This window comes from Chiloscyllium plagiosum, chromosome 49 (assembly GCF_004010195.1).
Source record: "Chiloscyllium plagiosum isolate BGI_BamShark_2017 chromosome 49, ASM401019v2, whole genome shotgun sequence".
Classification (NCBI taxonomy): Eukaryota; Metazoa; Chordata; class Chondrichthyes; order Orectolobiformes; family Hemiscylliidae; genus Chiloscyllium; species Chiloscyllium plagiosum.
The window spans coordinates 2,847,757-2,860,059 of NC_057758.1; positions in this window are offsets into that span (position 1 = coordinate 2,847,757).

Here is a 12,303-nt window from a genome sequence, read left to right on the forward strand (position 1 = left end):
GGTAGGTATAGGACAGATGTTAAGGGTAGGTGCTTTTGCCCGAAACGTCGATTTTGCCTGTCCTCGGATGCTGCCTGAATTGCTGTGCTCTTCCAGCACCACTTATCCAGAATCTGGTTTCCAGCATCTGCAGTCATTGTTTTTACCACTATCTTCCATATGCCTATCCAATGCCCGCTTCAATGCCCATAATGAGGGAGAGTCCACCACTGCTACTGGCAGTGCATTCCATGAACTCACGACTCGCTGAGTAAAGAATCTACCCCTAACATCTGTCCTATACCTACCACTCCTTAATTTAAAGCTATGCCCCCTCGTAATAGCTGACTCCATCCGTGGAAAAAGGTTCTCACGGTCAACCCTATCTTAACCCTTAATCATCTTGTACACCTCTATCAAATCACCCCTAAACCTTCTTTTCTCCAATGAAAACAACCCCAAGTGCCTCAGCCTTTCCTCATACGATCTTCCTACCATACCAGGCAACATCTTGGTAAACTTCCTCTGCACCCGTTCCAGTGCCTGCACACCCTTCCTATAGTATGGCGACCAAAACTGCACACAATACTCCAGATGCGGCCGCACCAGTCTTATACAACTGCAACATGAAAATGTTTGTAAGTTTGGAAGGTGTTGTCGAAGTATCTTGTGAAAATTTCTGTCGTGCATCCTGCAGGGAGCACACATTATTGTTCTTTAGCATCATTATTTGATGTAGTGGACCTTTGTGAATGTGGTGCCAAAGACGTTGGCTGTTTGCATTCCCAGTTTGGGAATCTTTATGGGCATTTAAGCGGGCATTGGATAGGCTTATGGAGGATAGTGGTGCTAGTGTAGGTTAGGTGGGCTTGAATCAGCGCAACATCGAAGGCCAACGGGCCTGTACTGCGCTGTATTCGTCTATGTTCTATGTTCTATGCACTAGAAGGACATCTGCAAGTTGATTTCCATGCCACTCACTATCGTGACTTCTCAATCTATTGACCGTTCCTTCACTGTGGCTGGATTACTGCCCGGATCACCTCTCTGAGGGAATTGTGTATTTATCCACAGTATGTGGACTTGCAACGTTTCAAAGCAGCTCATCAGCATAATGATGAATTCCCAGACTGCTGCTGAATTTTCATCCAATAATGCAGTTGGGGATAATTCCCTTATCATCCTGACTTGTGTCGATTGCGAACAGTGCTTTGTGGGGTTTCAGGAAGTGGGTGATACATTGCGGGATTCCCAGCCTCCATTCCCAGCAGCAAAGGGAGCAGTGAGAGCGAGGAGCAGGGGTTTTCTGGGAAGGTAGATTTCCCTCTAAAAGGACTTTCCCCGGGAGCAGTGGGCTCTGGGTAGGTCAGTGCACTGATACAGCTGGTCACAGTCGAAATGAAAGAACAGACAAGATGAATGAAGCGCTGAGAGATGGTGCAAGAGTGATGGGTTCAGATTTTTGGGAAATTGGCACCAGTTGTGGGAAGCTGGGACTATTGCAAATTGGGCAGTCTACACCTGGGTAGTACTGGAGCTAATGTCCTTGACTGTCCCGTCGCTAATGCTGTTGCGCAGGCTTTAAACGAATGTGGCACCGGGGTGGGAACCACATGAGGAAGTTATCAGATAGTGAGAAAATAGTAACTAAAGTGTGTAAGGAACGAGCTGTTGATGTCAGCGTGACTAAGTGAGGGAGTAGGAGGCAGCACATGATGACACAAAGGGGCAGGAGGTCTGAGATGTATTTGTATTAATTCGAGAAGCGTAAAATTTAAGGTAGATGAATTCAGAGCTTAAATTAATTCCTTGGAGTATGATGTTACTGATATTAATGAGATCTGGTTGAGGGATAGTGCAAATTTGGCAACTAAATACACCATGATATAGAGGCATCCGTTGGGATTGACATGGTGGTAAAAGGAGTGGAGGAGTTGCATCTCTAGAGAGAGAGGATATCACCTGGACTATTACAAAATGGGCGGTCTACATCTGAACCAAACTGGAACCAATGTGCTTGGGGGAAATTTTGCTACTGTTGTGGGGAGGTTATAAATGCGGCAGATGGCTGGGAACCAGAAGAGAAAACAAGTAGGAAGCGAGCTGGAGACTGTAAGAATTATGAAGATAGCATTAATAAAGGGGAGAATTGGCAGAGAACAGATGAGTGCAAAAAGTCTTGTGGCCCAAAATGCATCTACTTTAATGCAAGGAGTATAGTGTATAACGCAGATGAAATTAGAGCTTGGATTGGTGCCTGGGAGTATGACAGGCACAGAAATCACAGAAGGAAGGGCATGATGAATGGCAATTAAATGTTCCAGGATATAGACGTTTCGGATAGGACATGGAGGGAAGTAAAAGGTTGGGGGGGGGGGGGGGGTGCGTTTGGAGTTGCGCTGCTGATCAAGGACGATATCACGGCTGTGCTAAATGAGCACATTACGGATGTCATGTTTAGTGAGACATTATGGGTGGAGCTGAAAAATAAGAGGAGTGCAATTACTCTGTTCAGGCTGTATTACAGGCCTCGCAACAGTGAGCATGAGGTAGAAGCACAAATAGGTAAACAGATTATGGAAAGATGTAGAGGCAATAGGGTAGTGGTGATGGGGGATTTTAATTTTTCCAACATTGACTGGGATACAGTTAACATTAGAGGTCTGTATGAGGTAGAATTTGTAAGAAGCGTCCAGGAGAGTTTTCTAGAGCAGTATGTCAATGTTATAGGACACTCTATAATTGGAGGGAGAGACAGACGGTTCTGTGGACATAGGCGAGACTCTCGGATGGTTTGTTACCTCCGGGATGCCAGGGTCCGAGACCTCTTGGACTGTGTCTTCGGAATCCTTAAGGGGGAGGGTGTGCAGCCAGAATTCGTGGTGCACATTGGCACCAACGACATAGGTAGGAAGAGGGGTGGGGAGGTCATTCAGGAGCTCAGGGAGTTAGGCTTGAAGCTAAAAGCTAGGAAGGACAGAGTCGTCATCTCTGGGTTGTTGCCGGTGCCACGTGACAGTGTGGCAAGGAATAGGGAGAGAGTGCATTTGAGAGTGCAGGGATCCTGGGAGGTAGGTTTGCTTGCACTCTTCGGAGGGGGGGTTTTAAACTAAATTGGCAGGGGGATGGGATCCGGACTCGTAGTCCAGCAAGTAGGTTAGCTGTTTCTCAGGATGTCCAAGAAGGTAGCACTGACAGGGAATACTTGCGGACACAGAGATGGGTTCAAGTGTGTATAATTCAACGCAAGGAGTATCAGAAATAAGGTGGGTGAACTTAAGGCATGGATCGATACCTGGTACTACGATGTTGTGGCCATCACCGAAAGGTGGATAGAAGAGGGACAGGAATGGTTGTCGGAGGTTCCTGGTTACAGATGTTTCAGTAAGATTAGGGAGGGTGGTAAAAAAGGAGAGGGGGTGTGGCGTTGCTAATTAGAAATGGTATAACGGCTGCAGAAAGGCAGTTCGAGGGGGATCTGCCTTTGGAGGTAGTATGGGCTGAAGTCAGAAATAGGAAAGGAGCAGTCACCTTGTTGTGTGTTTACTATAGGCCCCCCCAATAGCAGCAGAGATGTGGAGAAACAGATTGGGAAACAGATTTTGGAAAGGTGCAGAAGCCACAGGGTAGCAGTCATGGGCGATTTCAACTTCCCAAATATTGATTGGAAGTTCTTTAGATCAAGTAGATTGGACGGGGCGGTGTTTGTGCAGTGTACCCAGGAAGAATTTCTAACTCAGTCTGGAGATTGTCCGACCAGAGGGGAGGCCATATTGGATTTGGTACTTGGAAACGAACCGGGACAAGTGATAGGCTTGTTAGTGGGTGAACATTTTGGTGATGGTGACCACAATTCTGTGACTTTCACCTTTGTTATGGAGAGAGATAGGTGCGTGCAACAGGATAGGTTTTACAATTGGGGGAAGGGTAAATACGATGCTGAAAGACAGGATCTGAGGAGCATAAGTTGGGAGCATAGGCTGTCAGGGAAGGATGTCGTTGAAATGTGGAACCTTTTCAAGGAACAGATACGACGTGTCCTTGATATGTATGTATCTGTCAGGCAGGAAAGAGATGGTCGTGTGAAGGAACCTTGGTTGATGAGGGAGGATGAACTTCTTGTAAAGAGGAAGAAGGAGGCTCACATAAGGTTGAGGAAACAAGGTTCAGACAGAGCGTTGGACGGATACAGGATAGCTAGGAGGGAGCTGAAGAAAGGGATTAGGAGCACTAAGAGAGGGCACGAAAGATATTTGGCGGGTAGGATCAAGGATAACCCCAAGGCCTTTAATGCGCATGTGAGAAACATGAGAATGACGAGAACGAGGGTAGGTCTGATCAAGGACAGTAGTGGGAGACTGTGTATTGAGTCGGAAGAGATAGTAGAGATCTTGAATGAGTACTTCAGTATTTACAAATGAGAGGTACCGTATTGTTGAAGAGAAGAGTATGAAACGGACTGGTAAGCTAGAGGAGATACTTGTAAGGAAGGGAGATGTGTTGGGCATTTTGAAAAACTTGAGGATAGATAAGTCCCCCGGGCCTGACGGGATATATCCTTGGATTATGTGGGAAGCAAGTGAGGAAATTGCAGAGCCGTTGGCAATGATCTTTTCGTCTTCACTTTCAACGGGGGTGGTACCAGGGGAGTGGAGAGTGGCAAATGTTGAACCCCTGTTCAAAAAAGGGTATAGGGATAACCCCGGGAATTACAGGTCAGTTAGTCTTACTTCGGTGATAGGCAAAGTAATGGAAAGGGTACTGAGGGATAGGATTTATGAGCATCTGGAAAGGCACTGCTTGATAGGGACGACCAGCACGGATTTGTGAGGGGTAGGTTTTGCCTTACAAGTCTTATTGAATTCTTTGAGGAGGTGACCAAGCATGTGGATGAGGGTAGAGCATGGATGTAGTGTACATAGATTTTAATAAGGCATTTGATAAGTTTCCCCATGGTAGGTTTATGCGGAAAGTCAGGAGGCATGGGATAGTGGGAAATTTGGCCAGTTGGATAGAGAACTGGCTAACCAGTCGAAGTCAGAGAGTGGTGGTAAATGGTAAATATTCAGCCTGGAGCCCAGTTACAAGTGGAGTTCCGCAGGGATCAGTTCTGGGTCCTCTGCTGTTTGTAATTTTTATTAATGACTTGGAAGAGGGAGTCGACGGGTGGGTCAGTAAATTTGCAGACGATAAGAAGATTGGTGGAGTTGTGGATAGTAAGGAGGGCTATTGTCGGCTGCAAAGGGACTTAGACATGATGCAGAGCTGGGCTGAGGAGTGGCAGATGGAGTTCAACCCTGTCAAGTGTGAGGTTGTCCATTTTGGAAGGACAAATAAGAATGTGGAATACAGGGTTAACGATAAGGTTCTTAGTAAGGTGGAGGAGCAGAGGGATCTTGGGTTCTATGTTCATAGATCTTTGAAAGTTGCCATTCAGGTGGATAGAGCTTGTAGGAAGGCCTATGGTGTATTAGCATTCATTAGCAGAGGGATTGAATTCAAGAGTCGTGAGGTGATGTTGCAGCTGTACAGCACCTTGGTAAGGCCACATTTGGAGTACTGTGTGCAGTTCTGATTGCCTCATTTTAGGAAAGATGTGGAAGGTTTGGAGAGGGTGCAGAGGAGATTTACCAGAATGTTGCCTGGAATGGAGAATAGGTCGTACGAAGATAGGTTGACAGTGCTAAGCCTTTTCTCATTGGAACGGGGAAGGATGAGTGATGACTTGATAGAGGTTTATAAGATGATCAGGGGTATAGATGGCGTAGACAGTCAGAGACATTTTCCCTGGATACAACAGAGTGTTACAAGGGGACATAAATTTAAGTTGAAGGGTGGAAGGTATAGGGGGATGTCAGGGATAGGTTCTTTACCCAGAGAGTGGTGGGGGCATGGAAGGCGCTACCCGTGGGATTGCAGAGTCAGAATCATTGGCGACCTTTAAGCGGCAATGGGCTAGGTACCTGGATAGGTTCTTAAGCAAGGACAAATGTTCAGCACAACATCGTGAGTCGAAGGGCCTGTTCTGTGCTGTATTGTTCTATGTTCTATGTCGTCCGACTAGGGAAGGGACCTGGTACTGGGGAATGAGCCAGGACAGGTGGGAGAGGTTGCGGTGTGTGATTTCTTTGTGAACAGTGACCACAATTCTGTAAGTTTTAGAACACTCGCAGATAAAGAAGAGAGTTGTCCTAAGGGAAGTGTACTAAACTGGGTCAAGGCCAAATATATCAAAATTAGGCAGCAGCTCGGAAATGTGGTGTGGACACAGCTATTTGAAGGGAAGTCCACATTTGAGAAGTGGGAAGCTTTCAAAGATAGATTAAAGATCGTGCAGGATAGGTATGTCCCGTTGAAGGCAAAGGATAGGAAGGGCAAAATTCGTGAACTGTGGATGACAGGAGAAATTGTACGACCAGCCAAGAAGAAAATGGAAGCGTGCTCAAGGTCTACGCAGCTAAGAACAGAACTGGCCCTGGAAGAATATCAGAAGAGTAGGATAAGACTTAAACGAGGAATCAAGCGGGCTAACCGGGGTCATGAAATAGCTTTAGTGAGCAGAATTAATGAGAATTCCAAAGCACTTTTTTTCTTTATATAAGAAGCAAGGGGCTAACTGGAGAAAGGATTGGTCCACTGAAGGATAACGAAGGAAGGCTGTGTGTCGAACCTGAGAGAATAGGTGACATTCTGAATGATTACTTTGCATCAGTATTCACTGAGGAGAGGAACACGATGAATGTTGAGATTAGAGATAGAAGTTTGATTAGTCTTGATCACGTTGACATAGGTCAGGAAGTTGTGTTGGTAGGCTAGAGGTTATGAAGGTGCACAGATCCCCAGGACCGGATGAAGGCGAGAGAGGAAGTAGTTGGCGACCTGACAGATGCCTTTATGGAATACTTGAATACAGGTGAGGTACCGGAGGACTGGAAGTTTGCTTATGTTGTCCCCCTGTACAAGAAGGGCATTAGGAATATTTCGGGTAACTACAGACAAGTGAGCCTGATGTCAGTGGTGGGAAAGATGCTGGAGACGTTACTGAGGGATCGGATCTATTTACATTTGGAAAATAATGGGTTTATCAGTGAAAGGCAATGTGTTTTTTTCTGGGGAGATCATGCCTTACCAACTTTGGAGAGTTCTTCGAGGAAGTGACCGAGGAAGGTCTGTTGATGTCATGTACATGGACTTTAGTCAGGTGTTTGATAAGGTTCCCCATGATAGACTAATGGAGAAAGTAAAGTTAAATGGTGTGAAGGGTGTTCTAGGTAGGTGGGTAAAGAACTGGTTGAGAAACAGCAGACAGACAGTAATAGCTGATGGGAGTTTCTCAAAATGGAGAAAGGTGACCAGTGGAGTTTCACAGGAGTCAGTGTTGGGGCCACTGTTGTTTGTAATATACATAAATGATCTAGAAGAGGGCACTGTTGATATGATCACCAATTTTCAGATGACACGAAGATTGGTGGAGTAGCAGAAAGCAGAGAATACTGGAGGATATAGATAGACTGTAGAGTTGGGTGGAAAAGTGGCAGATGGTTTTCAAGCCAGACAAATATGAGGTGATGCATTTATGCAAGACTAATTGGAGAACGAATTATACAACGAACGACAGAGCCTTGGGAGAAGTCGATAGGCAGAGAGATCTGGGAGTGCACGTCCATTGTACCCTGAAGGTTGCTGAACAGGTGGATAGAGTGGTCAAGAAGCATATAGTATGCTTGCCTACATTGGACGGGGTATTCAGTATAAGAACTGGCAATGCATGTTAAAATTGTACAAGACATTGGTTCAGCCGTGTTTAGAATACTGTGTACAGTTCTGGTCGCCACATTACCAAAAGGATGTGGACACTTTGGAGAGGATTCAGAGAACGTTTACGGGGATGTTGCCTGGTATGGAAGATGCGAGCCATGAAGAAAGGTTGAGTAGGTTAGGTTCATTTCCATTAGAAAAAAGGAGATTGAGGTTTACAAAATCATGAAGTGTATAGACAAGGTGGATAGACACAAGATTTTTACCAGGGGTGAAGGATTCAATAGCAAGAGGTTACGATTTCAAGATAAGAGGTAGAAAGTTTAAGGTGGATACACGCGGCAAGTACTTCACACAGAGGCTGGTGGGCGTTTGGAACGAGTTGCCAGCAGAGATGGTAGAGGCAGGCACGGTAGATTCATTTAAGATGTGCATGGACAAATGCATGAGTAGCTGGGGAACAGAGGGATACAGATTCTTTGGAATTGACCGAACGGTATCGATAGTACATTTGGATTGGCTTAGTTTTGAGGGCTAAAGGGCCTGTTCCTGGGCTGTAAATTGTCTTTGTTCTTTTCTTTGAATGAGGGCACATGGAGTACTCGAGCAGTGAGGCAATATGAGCAGAGCTCAGAAATAAGAAGAGTGTGGTTAAAAATGCTGGGGCTGTACTACAAGCCTCACAACGCGAGCGTGAAACAGAGCTACAAATATATATGATTCGGAGATGCTGGTGTTGGACTGAGGTGTCCAAAGTTTAAAATCACACAACACCAGGTTATAGTCCAACAGGTTTAATTGGAAGCACGCTAGCTTTCGGAGCGACGCTCCTTCATCAGATCACAATTCACCTGATGAAGGAGCGTCGCTCCGAAAGCTAGTGTGCTTCCAATTAAACCTGTTGGACTATAACCTGGTGTTGTGTGATTTTTAACTTTGTACAAATATATAAACCGATTATGGAAGGATATAGCAGAAACAGGTTGGTGGAAATGGGATATTTTAATTATCCCAACATTGACTAGGAGTGACTCGTGTTAAAGTTCTTGAGGAATCAAAATTTGTAAGGAACATCCAGGAGAGTTTTATAAAGCAGTATTTTAATAGTCCCGCTCGGAAAGGGGTCAGACTGGAAATTATGTTGAGGAGCGTGCCTGGCCAGGTAGTTCAAGTTTCAGCTTGGGATTATTTTGGGAATAGTGATCACACTTCCATAACTTTTAGAATCCTCGTGTTCAAAGACGAGAGTGGTCCTAAAGGAAACGTGCTAAATTGGGGGAAGGACAACTACAGCAAAATTCAGCAGGATCTGGCAGTGTGGACCGGGAGGAGCGTTTTGGATGTAAATCCACATTTGATAGTGGGAGGCTTTTCAAGAAGGTTTGATTAGAGTTTAGGACACACATTTGCCTGCGAAACTGAGGGATACAAATGGAAAGGTTAAGGAACCATCGATGACAGGTGAAGTTGTATGATTAGCTAAGAGGAAAAAAATATGTAGAGCTAAAGTCTAGGTACTGAAAGCAGATGAAGCTTGGGAAAGAAGGACCAATCTGAAACGAAGAATTAAGTTTAAATGACACCATGAAATGTCTTGTGTAAACAGGATTAAGGACAATCCCAAAGCCTTTTTGTCGCATAAAAGAGGAAAGAAGCTAACTCGAGAAAGGGTTGTGCGACTCAAGGAGAAAGGAGGGAGGTTATGCATGTAGCCAGAGAAAATGGGCGAGATTGTTAATTAGTACTTTGCCTCAGTATTCACCAAAGAGAGGGACATGACGGATATTGAGGTTAGGGGCAGATGTTTGATTACACTCGGTAAAGTCGGCATAAATAGGGAGGAATTGTTGGGTAGTCTGAAATGCATAGAAGCGAACAAGTCCGAGGTTCTGATGGGATCTTGCTCAGGATACTGAGGGAAGGGAGAGAGGCAATTGCTGGGATCTTAAGAGATATCTCTGCAACGTCCTTCGACACGGATGAGGTCCTAGAGTACTGGAAAATTGCTATTGGTGTCGCTTTGTTTAAGAAGGCTAGTAGAGATAGTTCAGGTAATAGTTCAGATGAGCCTGACGTCAGCGGTTGTGAAACTGCTGGAGAACATACTGAGGCAAAGGAAGTATTTAGATTTGCAAGAAAATGTACTTATCAGGAATTGGCAGCATGGTTTTGTGGAGTGAAAGTAATGTCTAACAAAATTGAAATAATTACTTGTGGATTTGATAATGTTGATAACGTTGTTTGATGAGGGAAGGGCAGTAATGGTCAAAAACATGGACTTTCGGAAGGCGTTTGATCAGTTTCCCCAGAGCAGTCCGGTGGAGAAAGTGAAGTCGCATGGGGTGCAGCGTGTACTAGCCAAATGGATAGAGAACTGGCTGTGAAGCAGAATACATCGAGTAGTCGGGAAGGGAGTTGCTGTAAAGAGTGGTGTTCCACAGGGATGCGTGTTGTTACCACTGTTGTTTGTGATGCGCATAAATGGCCTGCAGGAAGGGAGAGGTGTTCTGATTAGCAAGTTTGAAGATGACAATCAGATTGCTGGAGGAACAGATAGTGAAGGGGACTGTTAGAGAATGCAGCAGAATATGGACACACTGGAGAGTTTGGAGGAGAAATGACAGATAGAGTGGTCAAGAAGACCGATGACATGCTTTCCTTCATTGGACAGGATATTGAGTACAAGAGTTGACAGGTCATATTGCAGTAGTATAGGACCTTGGTGCAGCCACATTTGGTCCAGTTCTGGAACGGTTCTCGTCTACACATTATCAAAAGGATGTGGATGCTTTGGCGACTGTGCACAGGAGGTTCACCAGGATATTGCCTCATTTGAAGGGCGCAAGCTGTGAAGTGAGATTGAGTAGGTTGTAAATATTTTCATTAGAAAGACAAAAATTGAGGAGGAATTGATTGAGATAAACAATATCATGAGAGGTTCACACATGGTGAATAGCAGGAAGCTTTTTTCACAGACTTGGGAACTCGGTACGAAGAATCAAGAGGTCAATTTGAGATTGGAAAGGTTGAAGGGAGATATTATGGAAAATGCTTTACGCAGAGTGTGGTGGGGGCCTCGAACACATTGCCAGTGGATAAAGTAGAAGCAGGCATGATAGCGTCATTTAAGATATATCTCGATAGATATATGAATGGGCAGGAAGCAAAGGGATATAGATACTTTGAAAATCGGTGACAGGGTTAGATAGAGGATCTGGATCAGCGTGGACTTGGAGGGCCAAAGCGACTGTTCCTGTGCAGTTAGGTTGTTCTTATTTTGTTCTTTTTTTTTGTTATTCTTTTGCAGCCATTACATTTGCAGAGATAAATTAGAACAGTGTGAAAATGACTTGGTCTAAATTCTGTCGAAAGTTAATTTTGGATAAACTGAATAACTACAGCGGTGAATGCAGGCAATGTGCCCAAAATGTCAATCTGAACACCCTCAAACATGTCACATTCTTTAGAACTTGCTGTGCAGTTTCCCTGATGTTTTCTCTTCTTTACAGTCCACTTAGAGGCAGCATCCTTCCCAATTAATGCACGAATCTATCAGGGAATGCCACAGAATCTTTGCAAAATCAGCAGAGATGAAACGGTGACAGCTGAATCCTCTACCCGAAACGGGAGTGTGTATAGCAGTACAAATTTCGGAAGAAGGGAGACATGGCCTGAAACATGAAGAATTTCAATCCCTACAGTGTGGAAATAGGTCTTTTGGCCCATTAGTCCAGACCGACACTCTGAAGAATAACTCAACCAGACCCATTCCCATACATCTCTGCACTTACCCCAGACTAACACACCTAACATCTCTGAAAACAGTGGTTCACTTAGAATGGCCAGTTCACCTAACCTGCGCATCTTTCGACTGTGGGATGAAACCGGAGCACTCAGATGAAACCCAAACAGACACGGGAAGAATTGCAAACTCGACACAGACAGTTGCATGAGGAAGGAATCAAACCCGAGTCCCTGGCAGTGTGTGGAGTCAGTGCTAACCACAGAGGCACTGTGCCATAAACTCAGCTTTCCTCTTTCCAGATTCCGTCAGACCTGACGAGTTTCTCCAGCCATTTCTGCTTTCAGTTCAGACTCCCAGCAGTTCATCACTGTTGTTTTAATTATCCTAGTTATTCATCTGGACAAATGGAGAGAAAGACAGAAAGAGAAGGGATGGGAGATATTCATTGGAAAGAAAAGTGTTCAGTTTCAAAGTTGCACAAGTAACCTTTCGAGATTCTAACAGTCTGAAATGTAATCAGGTAGGTGAGCTTGCAGCATGGATAGGTACCTGGGACTTCGATGTTGTGGCCATTTCGGAGACATGGATAAAGCGGGGTGAGGAATGGATGTTGAACGTTCCAGGGTTTAAATATTTCATTAAGAACAGGCAAGGCAGTAAAAGAGGGGGATGCGTGGCCTTGTTAGTCAAGGATAGTAGAACGGTGCCTGAGAGAACTTTTGATGAGGACAAGTCTACTGAGGTAATGTCGGCTGAGGTTAGAAATAGGAAAGGAGAGGTCACACTGTTTGGAGATTTTTTTTATCATCCTCCGCAGAGTT